We start from the raw sequence: 10,393 nt of genomic DNA, 5'->3' as shown, positions 1-10,393 counted from the left end.
ACAGAGCTGCACAGCTGCTGGGCTGAGTCCCATTTCAAACACTGCAGGGAGCAGCTCATCCCCAATACTGTGTGTTAGCATGCCTGCATTGAAACAGAAACTATTTTCAGAAGAGTCCAAGCCACTTAAAGGTGTCTGTCTCCTTGAAGTAAGACAGCTACTGTTGAAAGCAACCTGTCTCTGCTCTCAGTTATGGCCATCTGCACTGAGGTTGCTGTGAATTGCTTGAGGAAGCAGCCTACAGAGTGGTTTTCAGTGAAACTGATTAAAGATCATAACTTTGCTCCACTCAATAACCTTTTGTGGTTTTGTTGTGTCAGTATTAATCATCTTCTTTCTTTCTTCTTCAAAACCACCCATCCATCTTTCAGGTTGATGGAAGATATTTCCTCATTAAGAGCACATTATTGTTAGGAACAGCCTGTCCACCATGCAAAAAGTGCTATCACTCCTTAATATAACCATGTTCTGCTGCTGAATGCTTAGGACAAAAGTATCTCTGGGCTTTCAGAGCATCTTCTTTGTGGGTGCTCTACATCTCCTCCTTCAGCCTACATCTGCCTCACTAACTAGCCCTGCATCAGGGTGATCCTCACACATGACTGTTACTGTCATTTTGCTTTCCTCAAACAGAGCTGTCTCTCTTAAATGTTTCCTTAGAAAACACTTTGTCTTTTCTGTGATGCCCAGCTGGACAGCCAGAAGTAGAAATGACCATGACAGATATTAATGTGGTTTTGATATAAAACATTCTGAACACTTAGTCGTGCCTCCCCCTTAGCACCAGGAGCAAATCTGAATGACAACTTTCATGGGCTCATAGTCCAAGTCTCCTAATTCTCTCTATTTGGCATATGGATAATATTTATTTTTTTTCTGAAACCATGAATGAGAAAATTTTGGGAGGAAATTAGCTGGTGTGACTGAATCAATGGTAATGATCACAAGCAATGGCATTGACCAACAGTGTTACAAGTGAGTAGAATCAGCAACTAAGACCCAGGACAGGGAGCAGAGCAGAGGTTAGATAAAAAGAACAGATCAGCACTTAGCCCTTAGTCTCAGTTATAGTCCTTCATGCCTCAGATATTACTCCTAGCCAAATTCCATCATGCAAAATCCTGAGATTCATAGACCTTGGACTCAGGTTTTCTCCTGTAGAATTTTCATTGATAAAAGGGATAAAGTATTTTCCCCTGTCTGAATCTCACATACTTGAAAGCAGACAGCAGCAGAGCAGTTGCCTGTTCCAGTGCGGTGATAATGCTGGTCTCCAAGCCAGGCTTCAAAGATTGCTCTGACCTTGGGCAGTGACTGCAAGAGGCAAACTCTCCTGTTATCTTGTTATACCATTTCTTCCAGAAGAAATACCACAAAAAGTTTCCATTGCAGCAGTTTCCCTTTATTATGGGGGGTATAGTGGGAGGAAAAGTTTGATGAATTGTGTACTTCATGATACTCTCAAAACCAGCTCTTTCAGATGTCAGCTTGCACAACAGAGAGTATGAATTAAGAATAAAGTTTTTTTCAGAGCACCAAACTTTTATTGCATGGGGGTGAATGGGATTAGAGACAGAGGGACTGATGCCCTGATTTTTCAAAAGCAAACTCTGTTCACAAACTATCTGTAAGAGGCTGCTCTCTAGGCATAAAAGTATCCCCACTGCTCTAAAAAGCAATGATACCTAGATTTTATCTCAGCCATTTATCTCATGAATGGTTTAAATGCTGCAATAGCAACAGCCACTAAATCTCAAAAGGGCCTATAAACCAGCTCCCAGTCTGGGCCTAGACTGTCTAGTTATTTTGGGATTTACATTGTACAGTTACATTAATTTGAATTTACACTCTTACATTAACTGTACACTTAGAAACACTCTCACTGGTAAATCAGCCAAGAACAGTCTTTGCACAATTTGTTTGCTTTCATAACAACTTATTTAAGGTTAATCAAATCAAATCAAATCAAATAAAGCAAACCACTTTTTCTTATTTTGGAGAACTAATACTTAACCATTGCATATAGCTGTTTTCTTGAGATTTCCTCAAAAAACACGTTGACATTTTGTAGAGGAATGTACTCCACACTGCATAAGCCAACAACTCATAGCAGCAGTGGATTTTGCTCTGCTAACTCAACTAGAAGATAAGGAAAAAAAAAGTGGATATTTTCAGCATTTTTAATCCATCAGCTGTTTGAGTCTCCAGCTTCTGAAAACCCTTGAGGATGATATTTATGTCCAATTTATTTATTTATGGGCCAGAGCAAGGGTCTGGTGGGTGGTGCAAGGTAGGATACAGGTGGAGAACCAGCAATGCCTGTGTCATGGGGGAAAGGCAGCACATTTACAGCCACACAAAGATACAGCTGCACCCTTGGCATAGGCAACAGGACAAGAGGAAATGGCCTCAAACTGAGCTAGAGGAGGTTCAGATTGGATTTAAGGAAAAATGTCTTCACTGAAAGGGTAGTGAAGCATTGGAACAAGCTGGCAAGGGGAGTGGTAAAGTCACTATCCCTGGAGCTATTTAAAAGATGTGCAAATGCAGCACTCAGGGACATGGTTAAATGGTGGACATGTCAATATTGGATTCATGACTGAAGATCTGAAAGATCTGTTCCAACTACCTTACCAGAGTTTATGATTCCATGATTCCTTGTGTTAGTACTGAAGGACACTGACTCACAAACAGCAAAGTACTTCAGATACTACAAGACTTTCCCTCTTGCCACAGCCAAAGAGATGCCACATTGCTGCTGACATCCCCTGACACATTCCCGAGCCCTTAGCACCCAAAGCAGCTTCCTTCACAATGGGGAGTGGTGGGGCCTTGCAGGCTGCCAGAGCAGATCCCACCAGCTCAGCACCCACTTCCCTTTGGCCCTCACAAATTAGGGGTTTCAGCCCCACACCCCCTGCTGGCACTGTCACAGGCACACTTTGGGTGTGGGGTGTTTCATGTGCTGCAGGTGACCCTCCATCTGTCACGTGCTTTACCCGAGCTCCAGCTCTAGAGCAGCTGGGAATAGAACCTGTTTTTCAGCAAGGAGAGGGATGAGGAACACCTGAGATTCAGATTTCTTAGGGAATCCCAGTGGGTAGGCTGGAGCAGCTCTGAGCCTCTCCCATCACAGGTGCTGGTATCACAAAGCCTGCTGCTCAGACACAGCCTGGTTTTACGCACTCACAGCCCACCCTGCTGGAAGGCATCATGCAGTAAGCACACAGAGAAGCAATTTGAGGAGGCCAGGACCAGAATTTGGTATTCTCTAAGTCCCCAGAGAGAGATTACATCAGCCTCTTATTGCTTTAACATGAGTCTTGCTTCACCTCCTTGGCAGTTTCAGAGGGACTGGAGGGAGTCCTATCTCAGCTGTACATCCACCCAGGCTGGGGCCACTGTTGGCTTCTATACTTCATGAAAGACTAAAATAAGAGAGGAAGATTCAAGGTTACAACATCCAGACAGGAATTAACTCTAAAATATTTTCTTCTCTCTCTTTTTTTTTTTTTTTTTTTTTTTTTTTTTAATACACTGTTACTTAGAGCATTTGTCAGCATTTGTCAGCCAGTTCCAAATTCCCTCCAGCCTTGCTGGCAGCAATGCCCATCACTGCCTGAGCTGTTCCTGGCCCCTCCACACACAGCCTCCAACCCCTCCAAACAGGAGGCAGTGAGGGGCTCCTGCCTCTCCTTCCACCCCTGCCCCCAGGGAAAGGGTGCTCCTGCAGACACACCAGCACAGCTCCCCATCTTCAGCAATACCAGGAACCATATTGCTCATAAATAAAGAGATGTGCATTAAAATTAAGATCCTGTAGTTTCAGTTTCATCTCTATGTGCCTTGCACCACTCAGAAGGAAACTTGGAGTAACCCAAGACAGTCTTTTGGGGTAAAACAACCACTTTGATGATTGTCCTCTCTGAGGGATCTTCTGTGAGAAATTTTTAACCCACTCATAAAGAAAGTTAGAAGTCACAAGAGGAAATCTGATATTTTTCTCCTCCTGGAGAAATGGTGCTTTTCATTTAGACAGTAGAACTGCGTTAGTCTCAAGACCTGTGAGCAGACAGAAGTAGAAGAAAAGAGCAAGAGAACAGCAGAGAAAAGCCATCCTCTGCATGAGTCTCCCCTGGTGAAGATCAGAGACCCTTCTTTGCACTGCTGGCTGGGGGCCTTCCAGCTCAGCACTCCAACCCAGTCATCAGCATTTTATAATCTGTTATAGCTCAGGGCTGGTGCTCAGGATACAAAACTTGTTAAAACACTGTCCCACCCTCTTGTGAACCTCTGCAAAAACACTTGTGCAGGACTCACAAATACATAATAACATAAAGCAAACACAGAATTGAATATAAATACAGGGTGAAGATAACTCTTCTCACAGTAACTTACAGTGCCCTCCACTGCTGTGCATGTCTGGTAGCAGGATAATTGAAAAATGAGTTTTGCTGTGAGCTGGTTAATTAGTCTAATCTGTATGAGTTGCATATCTGCATGTCTATACTGCTCAGATTTTTTTCCAGAGGTCCAAAAGATAGTTGGTCTGCTTTCATGTGACAGCATTTGATTTTCTTTGATTTTATAAAAGAGAGCAAAGCAGTGAGAGGAAGATGTGGCTTGCTGCTCCAGAAAGGTTCAGAAGGAAGCATAAGACTCTTGGTAAGAAAGGCGTAGAAACATTCAGGAAAATATTTACGTACTTGCAAATTATCTGTTTTGTGAGCCATTTTGGATATCAAATTAAACATACATATAACATACCCATATGCAGTTATATATAAATGAATAAACAAGGGAGTTTCTGTACGTGTAAAAATGTAGGTTTTATGAACTTCTTTTTATGAAATTACCTATATATTAAAAAAAACCCTATTACACACAATATTTTTAATGCACATGAAATATTTGATTACAAGAGGGTTATATTTAGTTATATAACAAAGTTTCTGTCATATTTACCACGGTGTTGCCTAAAGATTTTCCCAGAGTGCACTAATCAACATTGCAAATTGTTGTCTCTCAGGCAGAAAAGACAGCTGAAAAATGGAATTTTTCTGTTACAGTTGAAGGCAACAATGTCTATGATGTACCTCTGGCCCTCAGGGAATTTCTTCAAGGGTTTCAGAGCATTTCTTTTGTGGATTCTACTCAGACAAGCTTCCTCCTTATCATAAAAATGCCTGTACCAGGAGAGAAAGACAGGCAAAGCCATCTGCATGCCTGCAGGAGCCTGTGAGAAGCTTTCTGCATATCCTTAGCCTCCAGCCATAAAGCGCTTTAGCACTAAGGGCTGGAAATATGAGCTTGCCTCAGCCTTCTGTAAGAAGCTAATTCAAATGAGAGAGGAAAGGTTTGGTGGTGTCCTGGCTGCTGCACAGCTGAGGAAATGTATTCTGCCCTACTTAGAAGTGCCAAAGTGCTGCACACTTCATGCTTCATTCTGGTTTTGCTGCCATCCAGCTAAGATTCATTATCCATGTCATGAAGCCATGGCTTATCTTACTCCCAGGAGCAGGCTGGAGTCTGTCATCCACCCAGAAGTGAAAGAAAGAGTTGGTCATAAGCACAGATACTCAAATCAGTGGGAAATGCAATAATCATCAGCTGCAAGTATCTCCAGGGGACCTGGCATTATACAAAGGCCAGTTACAGTGTGCTTTGCTTGAATGTGAAGATATATATCTGAGATGACCCACCTAAATGGGTGGACCAGAAATTGACTGGCAAAGCCCTATGAAAAATAATTTCTGTTGTTGTTCTCTTGTTTCAGCAGCCTTGTCAGTGCTAGTGCTGAAATGTAGCAGGATGGAAGTCCCTGCATTTGATACCTCATGAGAAGATAAATGCAATGCTGCCTTTCCCTGTCTTGGCTGAGTCTGCAGGGTGCTAAGTATGCTGTGGGGAGGTTTAGGAGGGGTTTGGGGTGTAATTCAAATACATCCAGGTAAGGCAAGGTACACTAATGCTTCTTTCTGTGGTATTTTATTGTTGTCACACCCTGACACAGTCTGGGATCTGCCATTTGTCCCAGGTGAGCTGGACACCATCTGTGGGATCAGTGATGGCTCTGCAGTGATGCCTCAGCTGACAGCAATGACATGGTTTAAGTCAGAACAGAGAAATCTGCCCTGGGTGTGTGGATTCAACATCTGCAGAACCTTTAATTCACTAACCAGCACCTGCCAGCTCCACAGCTAGCCAGGGAGCAGCCAACAAGTACTCCTGACACCATGTGATGTGCTCAAACAAATGCATTTCAGGGTATCTTAACATCTTCTCGAACCGTGCAATACGAGCTACCCTGGGGGTCTGTGTAGTGAACTTGATTCCTTTTAGAGAGGAATTAAAAGTACCTGATACAATGCCATTAGGCTGGTGTGGCCATGTCTACATCAGAGTTAGGAAGATCCCAAAGGTCCAGAAGGGGAAGTAGTGTTTGTGCAAACAGGCTGAGCCAAGGGACTGAGCTGGCCCCACTGCACTCTGGAGGTTACCAGCACAACCCAGCACTTGCTCAGCTCCTTGTGATACTCTGAGAGCAACATGAGCTCTCCATTTCTGTTCACTACTGACTATCTCTAGGATTTCTCATAAACTGTGAGCATTGTCCCTCCCAGTGACTTGTAGATATACAACAAAGAGCTCTGTACCTTCACAGCAAGAGTCACATGAAGTGCTTGGCAGTACAAGTGGAGTTAGTAAGTGCAAACATCCACTTATGCTGAGTCTAGCTGGGAACTACAGCTTTAAAAGGTTGCAGACACCTGGAAGAACAGGACATTGACAAAGCTTTACTACTTTATTCCTTGCATACATTTCCTTTCAAGATCTTAGGGTCAGTGGTACATCAGCAATGAAAACAACCAAGTGCAGAAAATGGTCCAAAAGGAAATCAAGGGAGTTTCATACAACTGTAGCAGATAATCTGACCTGATTTAGAAGTTTACCCTACTTTGAGTCCAGATACCTCTGTCTAAATTTTTTTAGGAAAAATGGTAAATGATTCAAAGGATTTTCTACAGCCACAAAGCCACAATTACATCAGATTATATAAAACATATACCATAGCCAGCAGTTCTAAAAAAGTTACATAAAAATGTTATAATTGTCACAGTTGCCCAATGAAAATTTGGTCAAATCATCAGGTTTCAGTTTATTTAAGAACATGGATATTTTCCTACGTGTCCCTCAAAGACATGGTATATTTATAAGATCATTGCATGGAAGAGGACCACTAATCCCAGCTTTGGCAGTGAGAACTCCATCCCATGTTCCAGATCATTAATAAGGACATTGGATGGTCTCCTACCATCAGTCCCTGAGAAATTCTTCAGGTAGATTGTATCCTACTGATCACAACACCAGGAATTCCAGACATTTTTCCACCAACCTTGTCATCCATTAACCCAGCCCCTACACCCCCAGTTATGATGACAGGATACTGTGGGGGTGTGTCAAAAGCCTTGCTAAAAAACACATGCTGCTGTTCCTCACCTGCTGAAACATCCATCCTATGCCAGAATCAGATCAGGTTGGGCATGGCTTTGGGAGTTCCATAGTTGCTCCTCCCCAAAACCTTTTTGCCTTTCATTGCTTGGGAATAGCCCCAGGAGGATCTAATCTATAATCTTCCTGTGGGAGTTACAAACAGCTGTGCATGTAATAAAGCCTTACTGAAGGAATTCGGAGTAACTGTAGGGATGGCCAAAAAAAAAAAAAGTTCTCATTTTTCTAAATACAAGGATTAAAAACCTATCAACCTTACCCATCACTATCTGCTTCTAAGACTGGAATCTGCTTTAAGTGATCCTCAACTGCTTCTTCTTGGAATATATTACTTGTGTATATTTATGAACACTTCAGAGCAAATAAATCATTGTTGTTCAACAAATCAGCAAACTTTCCTCTGCCAAACTACTGCCAGAATGATTCAAACCTAATTCATTTGCACTTACATATGAAATAAACAATCTGCATCTCATCAAATTATGTGGAGTCTCTAAAAGTTATGATGTGCACCTTACTCCAGATCTCCCAGCTGATACATGATGCTATTGCAGACGTTGCCCTTCCTAACCAAAACCCCTCCACATGTTTCTATGATTCTGGCTGTAATTCTGGCTATTACAGGCAAATGCCAGAAGTGGACAAGTCTTCAGCTGGGTTGCTGCACAGAATGACAGCCCTTTGCTGGCTGGCTCTATGCAAGAAAAAAGCTCTGCATTTTTGATGGAATAGCATTAGCTGTTCTATACTAACTGCTGAATTAACAAGACATAAATAGACATTGCTAACATTATTACTGTTAAAAAATATGCCTAGGAAGCAGTAAGAGAGACTAAGCATAGAGACCTAAGCTAGAAATATATATGAGGAAATGTGCTGAGTCTGGCTAGGATGCAGTGAATATTCTTCACAGCAGCTCATTGGTGCCATGTTTGGGAGCTTTGACTAAAACTGTGTTGATAACATGAGGATGTTTTAGTTATTGCTGAGCAGTACTTGCACTTGAAAGTGCTTTACACTTTGCTTCTGCAAGCAGCTTGGTTTCAGCTATTAAACTATTAACACTTGCCTAGCATTTCAACACACCAGTTTTTGGCTTTTGTTCTTCAACTTTTCTGTCCCTTCCTGCCAGTGGGAGTGAGTGAGCAGCTGAGTGGGGGCTCAGCTATCAGCCAGGATCAACACACTGTAGTCTATAAGGATATTTATGTTAAGCTAGGATCAAAAATTCCTGGTTATGTGTTCTACTGGATCTTTAAAGCACCTCCAGGACAAGCTGAGGATTCATGTCCCTGCTTGGGACAACAAAATGCAAAATAATGCAAAATTGTGTAAAAACCAACAGCTGCTCACTCTCCTGTTCGACATGCATTGAACAAATTAGTGGCACAGAAAGTATCAGCCAGAGAAGAGGTGCTAGGGGCCATCAGGAAAACTGCACCTTTCCAGCAATGTTTCCCCAGCAGAGTTCCCCAAGAAGGTTGCAACTGCACTGCCAAGTAGGTGAATCCCTCCTGGGTACAGCTGTGCCACCAGGCTCAGCACGAGACCACTAGCTGCCTTGCAATCCCTCTGTTGAGCAAAAAGTGATGTTCCCATTTCAGACCTACCCCGTGCCCAGCTGTGAGCCCGTTGTCACTCACAGATGGGCTTTTAACCCCAGCAGCAGGACCCTTCACAAGATGCTCTTGTGGGCTGTGAAGCACAGCTAGCTGAGAGTACAGGCTTGGAGTGCTGGTGGAAGGTGAGAAGTGGCTGACTGTCACAAATTGGTACCCTACAGCTGTGTAAGCAACATGGCCAAACCAGGCTGCTCTGAATGTTATGTTTTCATCACAGACAGAAAAAGACAGAAATCTTTTTACCACCTGTTTTGCAATGCTGTCAGATACTCCTGGCCCCTCTTTGGCTCTGCTGCCTTGCTGCACTCCTCTCCTTGCCTGCAACCTTTCAGCCCTCTGCTCAGTTCCAGCTATGCATCCAGTACCTGAACAGATGGGACATTTTCTCCTTTTTGATTTTGTCAGAAGCTTCCTGAAAAAATTGCCATAGGAAATCTGCAAGGCTTTTATATTCAACAAATATATTCCATATGATATTTTGATGAGAAAAAAAATGCTCAAACAAAGAAATCAGTCTAATGAACAGCTCTCTGAATGTCTTAATGACATATTCATTGCCATTTCTTGTTTCCTTTTCTTTCTAGAATTGTCTGTGCTGATAAGCAACTTATCTGAGAGATTGTTTCTATGAAGGGTTGTGCTTCTGTCACTGCAGTAGGGCAAGTCTGGGTCTGGCAGAAGGAGATGGTCCTGGAAAGGAGTTCAGGAGGGCTCTCAATGCACACAGGAGGGAAGAATGAAAGACACCCTGCCTCCAGCAGCTTCTGCCCACTCTGCTCTTTGGGTACACTTTCAGAGGACTGACGTCATGGGGCTTTTGAAAGGGGACATATTTCTGTGACATTTTTCTTGCCTTAGCTCATGCTGGCCTGAAGACCTTCTAGATCATTGGTATATGTTTTATATCCCTTAACACACCACTTCCAAATTAGGCCAAGACTATAGTCATTCTGTACTGATAGTGTACGTCGTTCTTCATCCCAGGAGCTGAGTGCTTTATACATCCAGATAACAAATTTCCAAAACATTCTTAAAGATATTTATTCCAGTAAAGTGCAAATGACAGTGGAAACTTCCACAGGATTACAGGTATATATATCTCAATTTAGGCAAGAACGAAATGGAAATGCCCCTATATATAGCCTTTGCAACCCCAATGGCCAGTGTTCTCACATGTCAGATCATGCCATGTGAATTTAGTTGAGACACAGGAATGAAACCAGTCATTAACTACTACAACATATTTTTAATAAGAATTT

The 10,393-nt window shown here is 42.6% G+C and overlaps 1 long non-coding RNA gene across 1 annotated transcript; it reads right to left on the bottom strand.

Annotated features, from left to right (window-relative positions):
- Window positions 1–3,197: 3,197 nt before the first annotated feature.
- Window positions 3,198–7,534, bottom strand: LOC132070531 (uncharacterized). The gene is made up of 3 exons (XR_009418017.1): window positions 7,501–7,534; window positions 6,657–6,770; window positions 3,198–3,428 (listed from the first exon to the last, which is right to left on the bottom strand). It is a non-coding gene; the product is annotated as an uncharacterized LOC132070531 (long non-coding RNA).
- Window positions 7,535–10,393: the final 2,859 nt, after the last annotated feature.

The sequence above is a fragment of the Ammospiza nelsoni genome, chromosome 3 (assembly GCF_027579445.1).
Source record: "Ammospiza nelsoni isolate bAmmNel1 chromosome 3, bAmmNel1.pri, whole genome shotgun sequence".
Lineage (NCBI taxonomy): Eukaryota > Metazoa > Chordata > Aves > Passeriformes > Passerellidae > Ammospiza > Ammospiza nelsoni.
Note: the sequence above shows the minus strand (reverse complement) of the source record. Positions and strands in the feature narration are given on the sequence as shown.